This window comes from Colobus angolensis, unplaced genomic scaffold (genome assembly GCF_000951035.1).
Source record: "Colobus angolensis palliatus isolate OR3802 unplaced genomic scaffold, Cang.pa_1.0 Scaffold67, whole genome shotgun sequence".
NCBI classification, from domain to species: domain Eukaryota; kingdom Metazoa; phylum Chordata; class Mammalia; order Primates; family Cercopithecidae; genus Colobus; species Colobus angolensis.
In genome coordinates this window covers 292,720-310,099 of record NW_012120376.1, presented here as the reverse complement: position 1 = coordinate 310,099, position 17,380 = coordinate 292,720, and the positions used below count along the sequence as shown (strand labels likewise).

Here is a 17,380-nt window from a genome sequence, read left to right as displayed (position 1 = left end):
ACAGAATTTTCATGATTTACATAACTACATCTATCAGTGAAGATTTAACATTGAGATGCAATCTAACATTTATAATAACTGATGTTTTGTAGACAGTAATGTAGGAAATATATATTTTAATCACTTTTCATCTAAGTGACCTTACGTAAAAAAAAACCTAATAGTTTAGCAGTTCCAAATCTCCAAAGGACATTTTCAAGTGTACATATAGAAAGAGTTATAGTGAGATTTTTAAGAAGCATCTTCCATGTCCACATCCTGTTGTAATGGCTGTACCATTTTCTCTTCCAGCTGCTTTCTTTGCCTGCCAGAGGGGCTCCGATGAGATGGATGTTTTGCTTGACTTCTTTAATATATCCTGAACTTTCTGTAGCTCTATTTTTCTTCAATCTGTTCATTGTAAAGTTAGCTTGGCGTTTCTGTTTGTTCTCTTCAACTGAGACAACTGTTTGTTCTCTTCAACTTCTCTCTCTTCAGAAGAGAACTTCTGAAGTTCCCTTCAACTCTCTTCATTGCATCAATAGTTTTATTCCATAGCTCTCACTGGTATTTGATAGGTTCCTTTCTATATTTTTCATATTTAAATGAATTATCCACTGTAAGCTTTTCACCAGCTGCTTTCTGAAATGCTTTAGTCCACATGACCTTGCAAGAATTGCACTTCTTTTTAAAGTTTTAATGACATTTAGATTTACAAAATCTGAACACCTTGCAATCCTTGTGGATGAACATCATGCCGTGGTCGGGGTGGGTCGGCCCCAAATAGAAATAACACTTCTCCATACACATGTTGAACCCGTGTGGATCCCCACTGACCAAACACCAGGCTTGAGAGGTGGTAAATGTGTGATTTTTTAGGAGACAAAATGATGTGCTAATCTTAGTGCTTGTTACAGTGCTTGTTACACCTAAATAACATTAGGTATTATTACTATTGCTATCACTACTGGTGCTTTGAAAATGAGAATGAGTTCTCACTAACGTCATAAGGGAATATTTCTTAGTTTCAGAAAGTGGGCTCAAATTGGGTCTTGAAGGGTATGTACCTCTTCTGTAGGTAAGTATGGGGGCATTTGGCAGCGAGAGCATTCTGTGTAAAAAAAAAATATGTTCCACAGGGACAATAACCAAATATCTTTCTTTTATCACACAAAGCTATCAGCTACTAAAAATATCAACTAAAGAAAGAATGAGTTTTTTTTCATATAACTAGATCCCCCACTTGTTACAAACAAAATACATGGTTTCCAGAAAATATTTAGAAAACTTAGACAAACTTAGGCAAATTAAATGAAGAAAATTCAAACTACTCAAAATGTCATCTCCAAGATATAACTGTTATTAAAATTTAAAACATTTTAATTGTGGCAAAACATACATAAAATTTACCACCTTAACCATTTTAAGGGTGCAGTTTAGCAGCGTTAAGTACATTTGTATTGTTCTGCACACAGTCTCTAAAAACCCTTTTCATCTTGCAAAATCGAAACTCTGTACCCATTGAACAACTGTCCACCCTGCAGTCCCTCCAGCCCCTGGCAATCACCATTCTACTTCTCATGGCTCTGATTTTGATGATTCTAGGTACTTCGTATAAGTGGCCTCATATGGTATTTGTGTTTTTGTGACTGGCATATTTCACTTATAATTGATTTCTTACTAGTTTTGTTACCTGTTTGTGTATAGAAATGTTTAGATCTGCCATTTCCCCACAGTGGGACAGTTAGGGGCTTACATTAAAAAATATTATAAATAACCTTGCAACTATTATCCTTATTGTAAATCTTTAGGTCCCTTCATTGTCAGCTCTTTGGGATAAGTTTCCAGACATCCATTTGCTGGGTTATCGGGTATGCCCACTTAGTCTCTTGATAAATACTGCCACTGTTTCCTTAAGAAATGTAGTTGCAGTCTTGATTCCTACTAGTGTTGTGAGTGCTGATTTCCATGTCTCTTTTACTTTTCTTTTTTTACCACTTAAATTGGAACTATTTTTGATCCTTCATCAGTCATTGCTTAAAGCCCGGTGAAGTGCAGACTTCACAAGGGATATACCATACACCTACTATAGCCCAAAGGGCTAAGAAGTCAAACTGAGAACTTCATGCTTCAAGAAGTTCAGGGCAGTTAACTTAATCCTGCTTAACCACGAAATCCTAGGTTCCTGGCTTAGGATTCTCTCAGTCTTTGAACGTACAGAAAATCCTGTTATTTCGTGGCCTAAGGATATTGCTTGCACGGACTGAATCTACCCTGTCATTGTTCCTCAAATTAATTGCTAGCAATACTGGTGTTAGAAAAACTCAGCAAAGAATTTAATTCAAGTTAAAATGCCAACATGAGAGAAAATCACATCTAACCCAATATATCATAGCAACCAAAAAGAACCAGTCTACAAGTAACTTTCTCAAAGTTTGATCTGGGAAGGTACTTCATTAAGAAAAGCAGTATATATGCACACTAATAACCTATGGGTAGATTTTTTTTTTTTTTTTTTTTTACTGTGTCGTGATACAATAATATATCCAAACACACATACAGATGCTGAATTTTTTTGGTTAAATGTCAAGTGCAAATTTACCACATAAGGAGGGTTTGCTCATTGTGGCATTTCCTAAATAATCAGTTTTAGAGATTTAGCAAGTAATAAGAAATTAGTAAGCTTGAGGAGCAACAAAAACATGGCATCTGGAGATTAGACTGAATGGAGCACATTGCTGAGCAAGCTTAATAATGTAGAAGATACTGTAAGTGTCCAAAAACTTTTGTTAGAGGGAAATATCAACTAACATCTAATTTACACTTGTTTTATAATGCCCACACATGGGCACAAGCACATTAAAAAGAAAAGACGTCAGGAAAACATTGGAACAGTATTGGTCAAGATACCATTTCCTTTCCAATCTGTACCATGAGTTTCTGTAAGGGTAGGCATGAATTAAGTTTTGAGGTTTGATAGTTCTGAGCAGTGATTCGGTCTTGTCATAACTGGTGATTTCATTCCCTTTGGCTTGTGTGTGTCTGTAAAACCTTATTTATGAAATTCCACTTGACTTTTCTCTTATCTTCCTCTTTTTATTGTTTATCACGTGAAGACAGATTCGCTGGTGTCAGCACCCCTGACTTATGGTGAAAGCTGAATGTAGGCATATCCTGGCTTGGGGCATGATGGTGAGAGCAGGGGTGACTGGAGACGGGAGAAGAAACTCTGAGCATGTATTCTCAACTAGGACAATCTTGCCCCCAGTGGGGCAAAACTTGGTTGATGAAACTGGGAGGCAAAAATACCTTATTCTTTGTGCATAGGCACAGATATACAGCATATCTATTGCACTAAAATATATGAGAGTGATGATTAGTAAAAAATGTCTAAAAGGCTGATGGGAGGTGGAGGCCGTAATGAAGAAAGGTTAAGAGGTAGTGAATGAGAGGAAAAGTAGTTCTTTACAAGGCACTCAGCTGCCTAGAAATGACCGAATTTGAGAACCTCTGTTCTTAAAAAGGGAAATATTCATTTGTAAAGGATATTTCCAATGATAGTCCTTTGGAGGGGAGATTATAGAATAAGTTTCTCTCATTTTCTTTTCTACCTCTACCTTTCTAGGATTTCCAGCACAGAGTACAGCACAGGATAAAGGTCTGAATCAGAAATGACAGCCTGCTTGTATTTGTGAAAAGTTAAATGGCCTCAAAATGATGACCAGCATCATTGTTGATGAGATAACAATGTAGATTCATTGGCATCTACTACATGTTAAGTACTTTGTCTATGGTTACTACCTAGTTAACATAAAAACCCTGCAGAATAAGTATATTATCCCCATTTGACAGATGAGGAAGTCAAGCAGCAATTATGTGCCGAACCGGAATGTAAACCCAGGTCTGTGTGACTCTCAAGGAGATACCCTTTCCACTGGGCCATACCACTCCTCATGAAGCAAACAGTTCAGATGAAGGGTCCCTGGAAAGCCCTCTTGTTCCTTACATAAGGTTTTTGTTTCTCTGGAGTTTTGACCTTGGATGCTCCTTTAGGTGCTGTATCACTCATATAACTCACACTCATCTTGCCCTTTAGGTTGTAATCTTAGTCTGTCCTAAAATGGCTCAAATCTAAATGTCTTCACTTTTTTCATTATCACTTATCTTTAATGAGATGCACTTAAGTTCCTAAATGAGCATCCTTCCATTCTACTTGAATGAACTGTATCACAGAATAACCAGCATTACCGCCCAAGCCAAAAGCCTGCTTTCCCAGAAGCCTGTCACTGTAGATGGGCAGCCCTTATGGTTGATAAGCTGTATCTTTCCTTTTAAGCCCCCAGATGCTGTTTGGAAATATGCAGTTATGTTTTCATCTATCATATTGGTTTTCCAAGGATTCTTCTTCCTATTTCTTTCTCACTCATAAAAACATTTGGGCCAGGCACGGTGACTCATGCCTGTAATCCCAGCACTTTGGGAGGATGAGGTGGGCAGATCACGAGATCAGGAGTTTGAGACCAGTCTGGCCAACATGGTGAAAACCCGTCTCTACTAAAGATACAAAAAAATTAGCTGGGTGTGGTGGTGCGCACCTGTAATCCCAGCTACTTGGGAGCTGAGGCAGGAGAATTGCTTGAACTCGGGAGGCAGATGTTGCAGTGAGCCGAGATCACACCACTGCACTCCAGCCTGGTGACAGAGCAAGACTCCATCTCAAAAAATAAAAATAGTATATTTTTTGGTCATATGTCTGGTTATATTGATTAACCACAGACAAAACATAAATATTCTCATTCAACAAGAAAGGTTTTTGACTTGCAGCTTGATATAATGACTGTGCAGGGGAATTTAACACATTCTTTATGCCATGAGGCCCTTTAAATCTTACTATTTTAAGAACTGTTCCTTTAAAATGATGCTGTATTTGGCTCTTTTATTCTGTTACTTTCTGCCCAATAAATACTCCACAGTTTTCATTTTTCTCCATGTCATTACTACTCTGTTAGCTGAGCCTTGCACTTGTGGCATAAATTTTATTTTTCCAAAATGAAATGTCAGAAGGTTAAGAGATCAAGTGATCAGCTGCTACATCTTTTTATAACATGTATTCTTCTATTTAAGAGGCAATATTCTAGCCATCCTAAGATGCAAGCAGACTATATTTTCCATCTCCTTCAACCCTGCTTTCCATTATTTTTCAGATAGGGTAGCCTCATAGCTATCAAGGTTTAAGTGGTAGCTGTGACAGTGGAGGTAGCTAGAGTCTGTTCTGAGAGAACATTTATGTACAATGGGAGACTCTTACTCTCCTCCCATCCTTTTTTATATGATGAGAAGATAGTTTTCCTGGATATCACAACATTTTGTTATTTTTGAGATAAATAGGAATTTCATAAATATAAATAGATTTTCTTTAAAGCATGGTGATTTGATTCACAAACTGTATAATAAAATAATTATGAACTGTGTAAAAGTATGCCACTTAAAATTTACTTTCCCATAGCTATAGAAGGAAAGGGTGGTTTAATTAAATGACAATGCCAGAGCTTTTTCCCCCAAATATGTTTAACAACATGGGATATCATGGATGACCAGATTAAAAAATAGGCTGGATCTGATTCCAGAATTCAAGTTTATCTTCTTCCAGAACAAGTGTTCTTTCTTTGACACAAAACAACAAAAACAACCCTCCCACCATCCACCAAACAAAAACAAAAGTAGTAACAACCGATGTAGTGCAGTAGTTTCCTTATAGATACATTGCATATTTTTCAGTTCTATATTACAAATTTCATCTTATTTCACCTTGACCTTATGTATTTACAGATGATCCTGCAATAGGTTATATTCAGTGAGTTTGTGATTTTCTTAGCATAGAAGAAAATGCTAAGAAAAATGCTGTAATTTACAAACTACTGATGTGGTTATTCTGTTTCCTTTTGTCTAATGGATGCTGTGTCTTCTTCCTTCTTACACACAGACTTGCAGAGTTTTAAAGCTGAGTTGGATCTAATTTTGTAGATGAGCAAATCAAGGCTCAGTGAATTAAAGTTACACACTTAGTCTAGCAAAAGAACTGGTAGATGGGGAGCCTGAGCCAGAAAAGTGTGGAGGTCAGCAGAAGAAGACATTTTCTGTGCTGAGAGAAAAACATCCAAGCAAGAATTCAGTATGTTTAAGATGTGTTTAGAAGATGATTGAAACTCAACATGCATGATTTGGTTTCTGTTTTCTGAGAGAAATGAATATTTATGTCCAATATTATTGTACAAAACTGGTATCTGCCCAGGAGTCCAACCCAGATTAAAATCCTAGCTCTGTCTCTTCTTGTGTACCTGCAAGCAAATGGATACATCTAATTTTCAGTTTTCTCATCAGTAAAATGAGGTTAAGTTATATTCCATAGGATTACAGTGAGAATGCAATATAATGTGTGAAGTACTTTGCATTATCAATGGCCCATAGTACATGCTTAATGAGTGACTTTTCATTATCCTTTCTTCTCTGGTTTTGGTTGTACATAGGAAGACTGTGTGGAATTATGCCCAATCCTATAGCATTATCATGGTAAAAATAAGTGACCCACATACATAAGCTGAAGAGTTAGGTCAGAGAATAAAAGAATAAAGAGGGAGCGCATCTTGAACCTAGAGAAAGTGAAGTGCTCTGCAACGTTCCCGTGGTTAGACTTTGATGTAATTTAATTTGTTTAATTAGGGTAGATTTCCAATAAAGGACAGAAGTATTAGATAAATAGGAAAAGAAGAAATCTTTCTGATCATCATGGTGTTATATATTTAAAGAAGTTAAAGCAACATTATTTTAATTGGAAGGATATATGTTAATAGAACAGAAGGGAGAACACTCATTTTAAAAAATAATTATAACAACCCCAATTCAATAACTTATAATGACATATTGTGGTTAAGATTAAGGACTTGGAATCAGACAGATGTGGGTTCACACCCCAGGTTCCCCACATGCTGTGCAACCTGGGCAGGTAAGTAACCTCTAAAACTTGGTATCTGTATAATGGTAATATATATGAGGTTGAATCACATGAAATTATCACTTTCATAAGTCAAAACCAGTCAAATACTGGATAATTCATATGATTCAACCCAGCTGTGAGAATAAAAAGATAATGTAACTAAAGTTATTACCACAATCACAGGCACTAAGTGCTCCATAAGTGATAGTTATTATGTTAATGAATCCAACAACTGGAGAAAAAAAATTACATCACAATTCCTCCATACAATGGAGTAAGATAAAAAACAGTTAAAATCATGACTGTGAAGAATAATTAAGGGTATAAAACTATAATCACAATAAAAACACTAAATTAAAAACAAGAAGATCTAATATATATATACAATTTCATCCAAATTTTAAAACATATATGCAAGTCTATTTGTTTATATAGAAAGCTGTCTGGAAGAAAATATATTAAAAAGTCAAACACAACCCTTGATAAATGATATTAATAAAAATTATATAATAATATTACCTTCTTTCCATAGTTTCTTCCCATTTTCTATAAACTCAGACTACTTTTATAATCAGTAAAAGTATGTACTTTTTCCTTCTACCCCTCAAAGTACAAAAAGCTAACAAGAGTTCTTCTATATACAAGAACACCCTATTTGATAAATGCCATTTTGTTATCCACTTTAAAATTTAAAAATAAAAATCTTAGGTATTGATTTCGTTTGAGTTCTAATTTCCTTCTGCATAGCGTTTTTGCGTATGGCGCAGGGTTAAAGAAAAAACTAAAACATGAGATATCAAGGCAGAGTTATAGAAACAATAATTCAGGCTGTTAAGACTAGGGGAAGAGGTGTAGAGTTTAAGAGTGTGTCGTAGTCCAGCCAGACCGCTATAACAAATTACTGCAGACTGGGTGGTTTTCAAACACACACAATTCACTTCTCACAGTTCTGGAGGCTGGCAAGTTTAAGATCAAGGTGCTGGCTGGTAAGGGCCTGTTTTCTGGTTCACAAATGTCTGTCTCCCACTGTGTCCTTACAGAGCGAAAGTGGTGAGACAGCTCTCTTGGGTTTCATTTCTAAGGGCACTAATCCCGTTCATGAGGGCTCTACCCTCATGACCTAATCACCTCCCAAAGGCCTCACCTACTGACACGGTCACCTTGGGGTGAGGATTTCAACATATGAATTTTGGTGGGGACAAACATTCAGTCCACTGCAGAGTAGTAATTTTAGGTATGGAACTAGCAGGCATCAAAAAAGACTTTTTGACTATTTGTATATTCTTCAAGAATTTTCCTTTCCCAGTTTTGTGTGCCTCTCTACAATTCTGTCTTTGGGGAAATTTTATAGGTGAGACCTAGCATAGCTCCTGAAGAAGACAATTTTAGGAAACTCCTTTGGATGTAGTTTCCCATGGATGTGTCTTAAACCAAAACCTGCCCTCTCACAAATATGTCATGAAAAAGCATAGATGATGCTTCTACAGTGCTTGTGTTTATAAAATACTTTGATAAATCTCACCTCACTATGATCTTGTAAGATGAACAGGGCATGAATTATCTTATCCATCTTGCAGAATACACAGGAAGATGGGAGGGTAAGTGAATTAATAGTCTTGTCTCCCACCACTAGAGCACAGTAAGGATTAGAATGAAGACTTCTACTTCCCAAACCTAGGCTTACGTGCCTCTGCTGTGCAGGGCTTTTTAAAGATATGTTTTAGGGTATCTTGTAATACAAATAAGAAATCTTGTAATATAAAATAAGAACACAGGCCGGGCGCGGTGGCTTATGCCTGTAATCCCAGCACTTTGGGAGGCCCAGGTGGGCAGATCACCTGAGGTCGGAAGTTCGAGACCAGCTTGACCAACATGGAGAAATCCCATCTCTACTAAAAACACAAAATTAGCCGGGCATAGTGGCACATGCCTGTAATTCCAGCTACTCGGGAGGCTGAGGCAGGAGAGTTGTTTGAACTCGGGAGCCAGAGGTTGCGATGAGCCGAGATCGCGCCATTGCAGTCCACCCTGGGCAACAAGAGCGAAACTCCTTCTCAAAGAAACAAAACAACGACAACAAAAAAGAACACAGAGAAAAGGGAAAGTAAAAAATGAAAAAAAAAAAAAACAAATAGCAAAGAATAAATGAAAATTGTAATGCCTGATTACTTTTTATGTTACTTCCTGTCTCTGAGCACATAGTAGTTCGAGGCTATAAAATTAATATAAATACCCAGATCCTGATCAGTGGCTGACGTATAAGCATTGAATGTTTCGTTCTTAAAACCACTTGAGGAAAGAGCTTATTGTGTAGTTATAGCTGTGCTTCCTGTCTAACACTGTTATAGGCAGAGAGGTGGAAGCTTTTTCCTTCAGACACTAAGTACAGAACTGAGTTTTAGGAAAGAACATGTACCCATATTGTGAAAACACTTTACTCTCAGAGTGAGTATTCTCAGCACTAACCCTTTCCAAGCAACTTCAGCCTTTCTGGAGAAATTGTTAAATATTAGAGATAACACTGGACAGCTGGTCAGAAAACCTAAGTTCTTGCCAACTAGAATCCATGAGACAAATAAAAAGACAAGTGATGGAAACTCACGTGGCCCATTTCCTTTTCCGTAAAGTAAGAGGTTTGAATTAGCCTACTAGTTCTTGACTCTGGTGCATGACATATAGCACAGCATTTTACGAATGCTGGTGCCTGATCCAAACTCCAGAAATCCTGATTTTATTGGTCTGAGTAAATTTCTCTAAGTAATGGCGATGCCAGGCAGGTTTAAGAACCACTGGGTTAGGTGACCTCTGAAATGCCTCTAGCTCTGAGATTCTATGTTATTTTGGTTCTGTTTTTCCTTCCAAGAGCAAACCAGGGAGGGGATACAATATTCTACCTCCCGTTTTCCTCCTCTCTTAGTATAACTTGCTGACTTGTAATCGGGGTAGTGATTTTCAAATTTTAGTGAATAGTAAATAGTTAAAATGCAGATTACTAGGCTTCACTCCATGAAATACTGATGTGGTAGACCTGGGGCATTGCCCAGAAATCTATATTTTTCACAAGCATCCACATGATTCTGAGGCCATTGATTGAGAACCAAATTTTGAAAAACACTGTCAAAGGCATGATTTGTAACCTCATGGATAAGATTTTGCCTGGGGAATCTTTGGGATCCTGATTCACTCTGGAACACGACTTTGGCTAAATTGAGAAAAGGGTGCAGTGACTCGAAGACCCAAGCCTCATAGCTCCGACACCCCTCTTCCTTTAAGTTTCAATCAGGCAGCTAGGGTGCTGGCTTTCATCAAAAGTTGCTCTGAATATTCAAGTAACAATAAGAGGATTAGAATCCAGAGTAGACAACACCTTCTATAAACAAATAGAGACATAAAAAATGATAATGAAAAACTGGGCAAAAGATATGAACATGCAACTCAGAAGAACGAACTCAGTGATGAATATGCATTCACCATATCCGGGAAATAAAAATCAATAAAAAAAAAAATGGTATCATTTTTCACCAATCAAGTTGGCATGCATTTCAAAAGTTTGGTAGTGTCAAGTGATTACTAGGGAAACTAGTGCTGATACAGTCATGGTGTAATACAAACCGGATGAGCCAGTTTAGAAGGTAATTGGGCAGTGCTCTTAACTAAATATGCTCTTTTTCTTGATGCTAAAAATATACTTTTACTTCTTAATATTAACCTGAGAAATACTGGAACATAAACAAAAATAAGTATGTTCAAGAATGATTTTAAAACAGAAAAATGATAACCATGTGTATCTCCATAAAGGAGCAAGTGTCCAAATAAATTGTGGAAAAATCTTACTAAATATTACACAAGAATGAGAAGAAATGAGGTAGATCCATATGTACTAGCTTGGCAGATCACCTAGACCTATTGCTGACTGTAAAACCTAGTTACACAATGGTATTCATCGTGATAACTTGTCTCCAGAGTGGCACCATTAATCCTTTCCCTTGCCATTTCCCCCATCAAGAGGCTGCATCTATTTCTATCCTTCCTTTGAATCTGGGCTGGTTTCAATGAATTCCTGGACCAGAAAAGTGTGGCAGAAGTCATTCTGGGTCTTAAGCTTTGCAGGTTCCACCTGGGTCTCTTGGAACACATTATTGTAACTCTTGCTCCAGGGGGAAGTCATCTGCTCTGTACGAAGTTCTGTTGTCCTGAGAACGTCACATGGAGAGGAGATCACAGCCAACCTTGGCTATTCCAGCCATTGATGTCACCCCAGCCCAGGCAATAGACATGTGAGTGAGGCTGCATCCTGGACATTATGGTCCCAGCAGATGCCATGTAGAGGATAGCCAAGGTCCTGGACATACGGCCCCAGTCAAACAATTGCAGCCATCCTTATCCTTCTGAGTCACCCAACTGAAGTTCCAGACATTGTGGAGCACCCACACTGTTCCTGCTGTGCCTTGCCCTAATTTTTGACTCACAGAATTGTAAGCATAAGAAATGTCAGTCTTTTTACAACAGTAAGTTTTTGTGTGGTTTGTTATGCACCGATAGATAAACAGAATACTCACAGTAAGACCATTGTGTTTTAGAAAAAAATACTGAAAAATATAATATACCATTATATTTGTGTTGATATATGTATATATTCAATCTAAAAGGACAGACACTAAAATGATGACGGTATTTACTTCTGGGTCAGAGAGGAAGTCAAGCAGGAATGAACAGGGTGGTCCTTCAAAGGGACTTTAACATTACATAGAGTCACGATTCTGCCAGGAAGAGAGACACTACTGGGTTGATTTAAGCAGGAGGGGTTTGATTTCAGGTAGGTGTTTACAAAAAGGACAGGAGGAGCGAAGATCAGAGAAAGCTGACACTAGTGTTCAGGTGTGCCACTGATTCAGTGAGTTGCAGGAAAAAACCTGGGATGGTCCCCCCTGCTTGGAGGGGGAATGTCTGGAGGCTGCGGCAGAGCCTCCTAGCTGTGGGAACCTGGACACCTGCCCTCACTGCTGAGGAGCAAGGATCTGAGTTCCTTCTCCCTTCTGCTTTCAAGCCTGGGCTGAGTGCCTCCTATTGATGAAATTTAACCCACCAGTTGTGGAGGTTTAGGGGTTTTCTTTAGAGCCTAGTGGAAGTCTATAGGGAGGAGGGCTCACGGTAGCTGCTTTACTCCTTCTTTCCTTCATTTGTAGTGTTTCGTGACACGTGGCAGATGACATGTTCCCAGTACAGTGGATGTATGCATTATTTTACTACTTTAACAAAAATCGTCTTTTCCAATGGATCAGTGGCGTAAAAGAATTCCTACAAAGCAACTATAATACTAATAGTGCAAGCATAGCTGATCTGTGAGAAAATGGTAGCACTGACACTTTTTACTCAAACTTTTTTACTAGAACTTTTCCTTCCACATTATGAAATTCAAAACAATGATAATCTAATCTTATATTAAAAAATTTAAAATTGTTAAATACACTATTTGAAATATAGGGGGATGCACATATTATAACATCTTTCTCTGGAGTCACTTTTTCTAACTATTATACCCATTAAAACCAAGAGTCAAAGTATCCAAGTAAATTCAACAAAGATTTAGGCCTTTAAATTACAGTAAGCCAAGAAAAAATAATAGGAAAACAAGAAAGGTGGTCTTGTAGCATTAAAAGAAGATGTACAATTATTTAAAATATTTTTATCACATCTTTAGCTCTTTCAAAACTCTATTCTTGTATATTTCAAAATATTCCTAAATACTTACTTATAAATAAGTTATGAACATGGACATAAATGTTCAATCATATTGAAATCACAAATTACAATATAGCAATCAAAAATATTTCTGTGCCATTATAAAGGAAATAAAATATATAATTATTTAAATAAAGTTTCATCTTCATTTCATAATATCCATTTTCTATTTTCAGTCAATATTAATACATATACATATTTGTAGTTGTAAAAAGTATCTGTATATTAGGGATGAGTGCTTGTATGTTTCTTTTGCTGGAGTACAAAATCAACTTGTTTGAAGATCTATTCTAGTCCATGAAAATGCCTGGTTGTGGCCTAGAATATAATAGGTGGATTTCTTTGATGTTGTTTAGGCTTCATTTAAATGCAAGTAGGCGCTTCTCCAGTTTGGAGTGGATGCCCACCATTGCACTTGTGTGTGTGTGTGTGTGTGTGTTCGTGTTCTACAGAGTGTACAAGAAAACAAACAAACAAAAACAAATTCAGTTTAGTTATTTGGTTAGCAAATTCAATTTTCTGATTAACTGTACTCAAGTCATGGTGAGGGGATAGAGAAGTAAGACACTGGATTCCTGCCTCAAAGGAGGTTACAATGTCACTGTCATTGGGCAGAAAGTCATAAACAAGCACATGTGCGGTATAATAAAGATATTTTACATCTTTATTGTAAGTATGTGTTTAGTCTAGAGAGGGTAAATATATTGAAAGCTGTGGGTTAGAAACGAGACTCAGGCTAGTTACACAGTGTTGTGTGTTGCTTTCCTCCTCTATAAACATAACAACACCTCCCTATACACCTCACAGATCACTGCAAAGTTAAAATGAAAGTTGAGAACCTAATGTAACATATACAAATAACAGGAATTATATTTTAGCTTAGAAATCTACTTTCTTTTAAAGTTTTTAGTTTGATTTTTTCTTTTTTCCTGCAAATGGAAATGATGATGGTTGGATCCCTGTTTTAAATCCAGGCTTAGTCTATTGGAGCTTTTGGAGACCTTAAATTTTAGGCGATTTCTATGTAAGATGGGGTGGCAGTGCGGGGTATCTTCTGCTCATGAGCTGAGCACACTTTAGGTTTCTTTTGAGAATTGTTATTATTTTACTTCTTTAAAGATTGAGGGAAAACTCTCCTAATAATGCATGTTAATTAATTTATAACTCTTCTTGTTTTAGAAAAAGTTTTCAAAAGGAAAATATTGAATAAGCTGGGGTTTACTGACCTCTGATGGCTGGACTTAAAATTGCTACTTTTATCATGCTACTTAAGATGATGATGTAAAGTTCTTTCTGGAAACTGCCCAAGTCTAGGTTGTAAGGCAGTCAAGAATCAGCAGTCAAGAAGAGGGACACCACAGGATGTCAACTAGTCAACCTTTTTTTCCTCAAGCAGGATTTATTTAGTTAATTTTAGGCTGAGGCTTTGTTAAATCAATGGTAATTTATTGAAACACACTTCAGTGTATAAGTCAGAGTATTTCTGATCAGAAATCCAAACTCCATAAGTGGTTAATTAGCATTTAAAAGACTATCCAGAAATGCACACTAGAGAAATGGCTGACTACAGCATTTCAAATATTGCTGTCTAAATCTGCAATAGAGTTTGTTAATTAGCATAGTGATATTTAGAACAGCATTTCTTTGGAGATCTGAAAGCTTCGGAGAAATGTAGTTGGCTGGAAATATTGTATAGGCATCTTAGCTCTTGCATGAACAGGGTGTAAGAATCTGACAATAAATGTTTGTACATGGAGCAGAATTAAGTCTAAGCCTTGCTTTCATTATAGTGTACCTGGTAGCAAAGATATAAGGGAGGAGATAATAGCTCTCACCTACTTCTAATATTTGGAGGCATCCAGAGTTACCAAAGAGAAACTGACTATTGTGAAGTGGCTAGATTGGCTTAGGTCAATGGTAACAAGCCATCCATCATATTCCCAAAACTTTACAGAGGAAATGATTACAAAAGCTGATTTGTACCATTTCCCTATGTTTTATACCATATTTCATCAGGATATTCCTCCTAATTTTCACCCCAAATCACATGTGTTATAATTTAAGCATAGTCTCATTGAATACAGATAAGGAGTGAAATGAACTATCCCCAGCCAATATTATATTTTTCTGGTAGAATTGGCTTAAAAAATATATCCATGGCCAAAGACACTTAATATGAATAGTAGTTAAGAAGATGACTTGCTTTTTGCATGGCTAAATATAGCTGGGAAGTTGTTCAGATGTCCTAGGGGACACTACTGATAGCCTAAAATCCAGTCATCATTTTGGTACACAAGAAGCTTGTATTATGTCAGTGTCACTGTTCTGTCAATTTACTGGAAGGGAAATAGCAATAATAAACTTGAGATATTTTATAAAAACTTCGTTTCATATAAATAAGTATGTACTTAAATCTGGAGTTTTATCATATTAAAAAAAAAAAAATGGACTCATACTGCTTTGAAACCGGGATCCAGTACTAACAAGTTGACCTTGAAGGCCAAGATTAGGTCTCAAGGGAATCTCGTGACCTCATCTCCACTCCTTTCCCCTAATTTTGTCTTCTCTGCCATAGCCTCCCTAATTTAACTTAGTAAAGTCACATGAGGTTCTTACAATGTCTTCAAACAAGGCAGGAGTAACCACAGCAAAGACAGGAGAGACCACTTCTGCTGCCATGCTAAGCTGCTTTTGAGGCAGCCCCCAACAATCCCCACCTCCTGGTATTTACACCCTCTCCTTGTGTGTGGGCTGGGCCTAGTAACTCACTTATAATCAATAAAATATGGAAAAAGTGATAGAATGTCATTTCTGAGATTAGGTTAAAAAGAGATTGTGACTTCTGTCTTGGACAACCTCTCTGGCTCTTTTGCTCGCTTGTTCTAGGGGAAGCCAGCTGCCATGTTGTGAGTTTCCCTTTGGAGAGATCCATGTAGCAAGAAACTGACCTCTCTGGCTAACAGACAGTGAAGACCCAAGGCCTGCCAACAGCCTTGTGAGTGAGCTGGGAAGTGAATCCTTCACCAGCTGAAACTTGAGATAACTATAGCCCCAGCTACAGCTTGATGGCCACCTTGCAAGAGACCCTGAGTCAGAAGCACCCAGCTATGCTGGGCCCAGATTCCCGACCCTTAGAAACCACGCCATAATGAGTGCTTGTTGTTTTAAGCCACAAAGTTGTGGGGTAATTTGTTATGCATCAGTAAATAACTAATGTAACTGCTAAAGGAGACTTAGGAAGTTTGGGGAATTCCAAGTGCTCAGAGTCATCTAAATCCAGCCAGCAATCCTATTCCAGTTCTTAAGCTTTAGTTTTCCCAATCAATCTCTTTATATTTCACGGAAAGAGCCCGATGAGCCTCCAAGTTAAACTGAAATTCTAATTCTGTACTCTTCAGGATCATATTCTGATTGATTTTCTTGTACATAGCCCTATGGTTATGAGAGATTTGTTGAATCCAGTCAGAGGAGGAGGTCTCTGGTTTTCTGATCATGTTTTAAAATGAAAATTAAAAACCTTAGCTTGTTGTCTTCTAAGCTCTTTAGGATGGTTGTTGTATTCCCCATTCCCACTTTAATTGCTAGATAATCTGGTAAAGCCATGCTGGCAATAGGCACTTCATCCTAGCAAACCACAGGTGATATAATTTAAGCAACCATCTTGCAAACACATGGACTACAGATGTCTCATTTTGCGTGGTATCCAGACAATCCCTGTCTTCCAATCCAATCAGACCTGACAATTAATTCTACAGTTCTATCCTTGAGAGTCTAGTCCTTGCAACTGCTTCTGGTAAAGCCTGTCTGTGTTTAGTGCAGGCATCAGTAATGACCCTAGGTATTTACAGCAGAAAGAGATTAAGACAGGGTATAAGGTGCTTAAAAATTATTGGAAAGTCTGAGGAAATGGAAGCCAGGAGGCATTGCTGGGACTATTGAGTTCAAGAACAGACTGGGCTATTTATTTCTTAGTCATTCATATATGCAACACATACTGATTGAATATCTGTTAAGAGCCAGGTACCCAGGTATTCTAGGCCCTAGGTGAATACAACTGAAAAGTCCTGTAATCTCATGGAGCTTATATTATAAATAGACATACAGCTGCTTTATAGGTTGATGTGAAATTAAAAAGCAGAGGTTTGGAGGGGTTCCTTAAGATTGGGTATTCAGGGAGATTGCTTTTGAGAGGGTGACATTTGATAAAATTTCTGATCAATGAGAAAGAGTCAGCCATGTGAAGATTTACTAGAAGGGCATTCCAGGCAAACAGAGCACTTTGTGCAAAAGCTATAATGTAAGAATGAGCTTGCCATATTCCAGAACAGGAAGGAGGTGATACTGTCTCAGTAGGCAAGGGGCTGGGAAAATGGCAGGGAGGAAAGTCAAGGGTTTGGCAAGGAATACAACATGTTGAGCTTTGAAGGCCATTATAAAGTGTTTGAGTTTTGCTCTAAGTGTAGAGGGACATGCTGGAGGTCTTTAACAAGGGGAATAACATGATCTGATTAACCCTTAGAGACCATTCTGGCTCACTTGAGCTCTTACGTCATTTTTAAAGTACCCGCATTTGTACTTGTTCTCATCGCCTAAAGAGTGTTACTTTAGCTACTGTAGTTTAAATAGTGATATATTAGTATGTTATTTTCTTCTGTGAGAACAACT

General features: G+C 37.5%; 1 pseudogene; it reads right to left on the bottom strand.

The window, feature by feature from the left end:
• Positions 1–231: 231 nt before the first annotated feature.
• Positions 232–789, bottom strand: LOC105500459 (annotated as a pseudogene).
• Between the last annotated feature and the right edge of the window lie 16,591 nt (positions 790–17,380).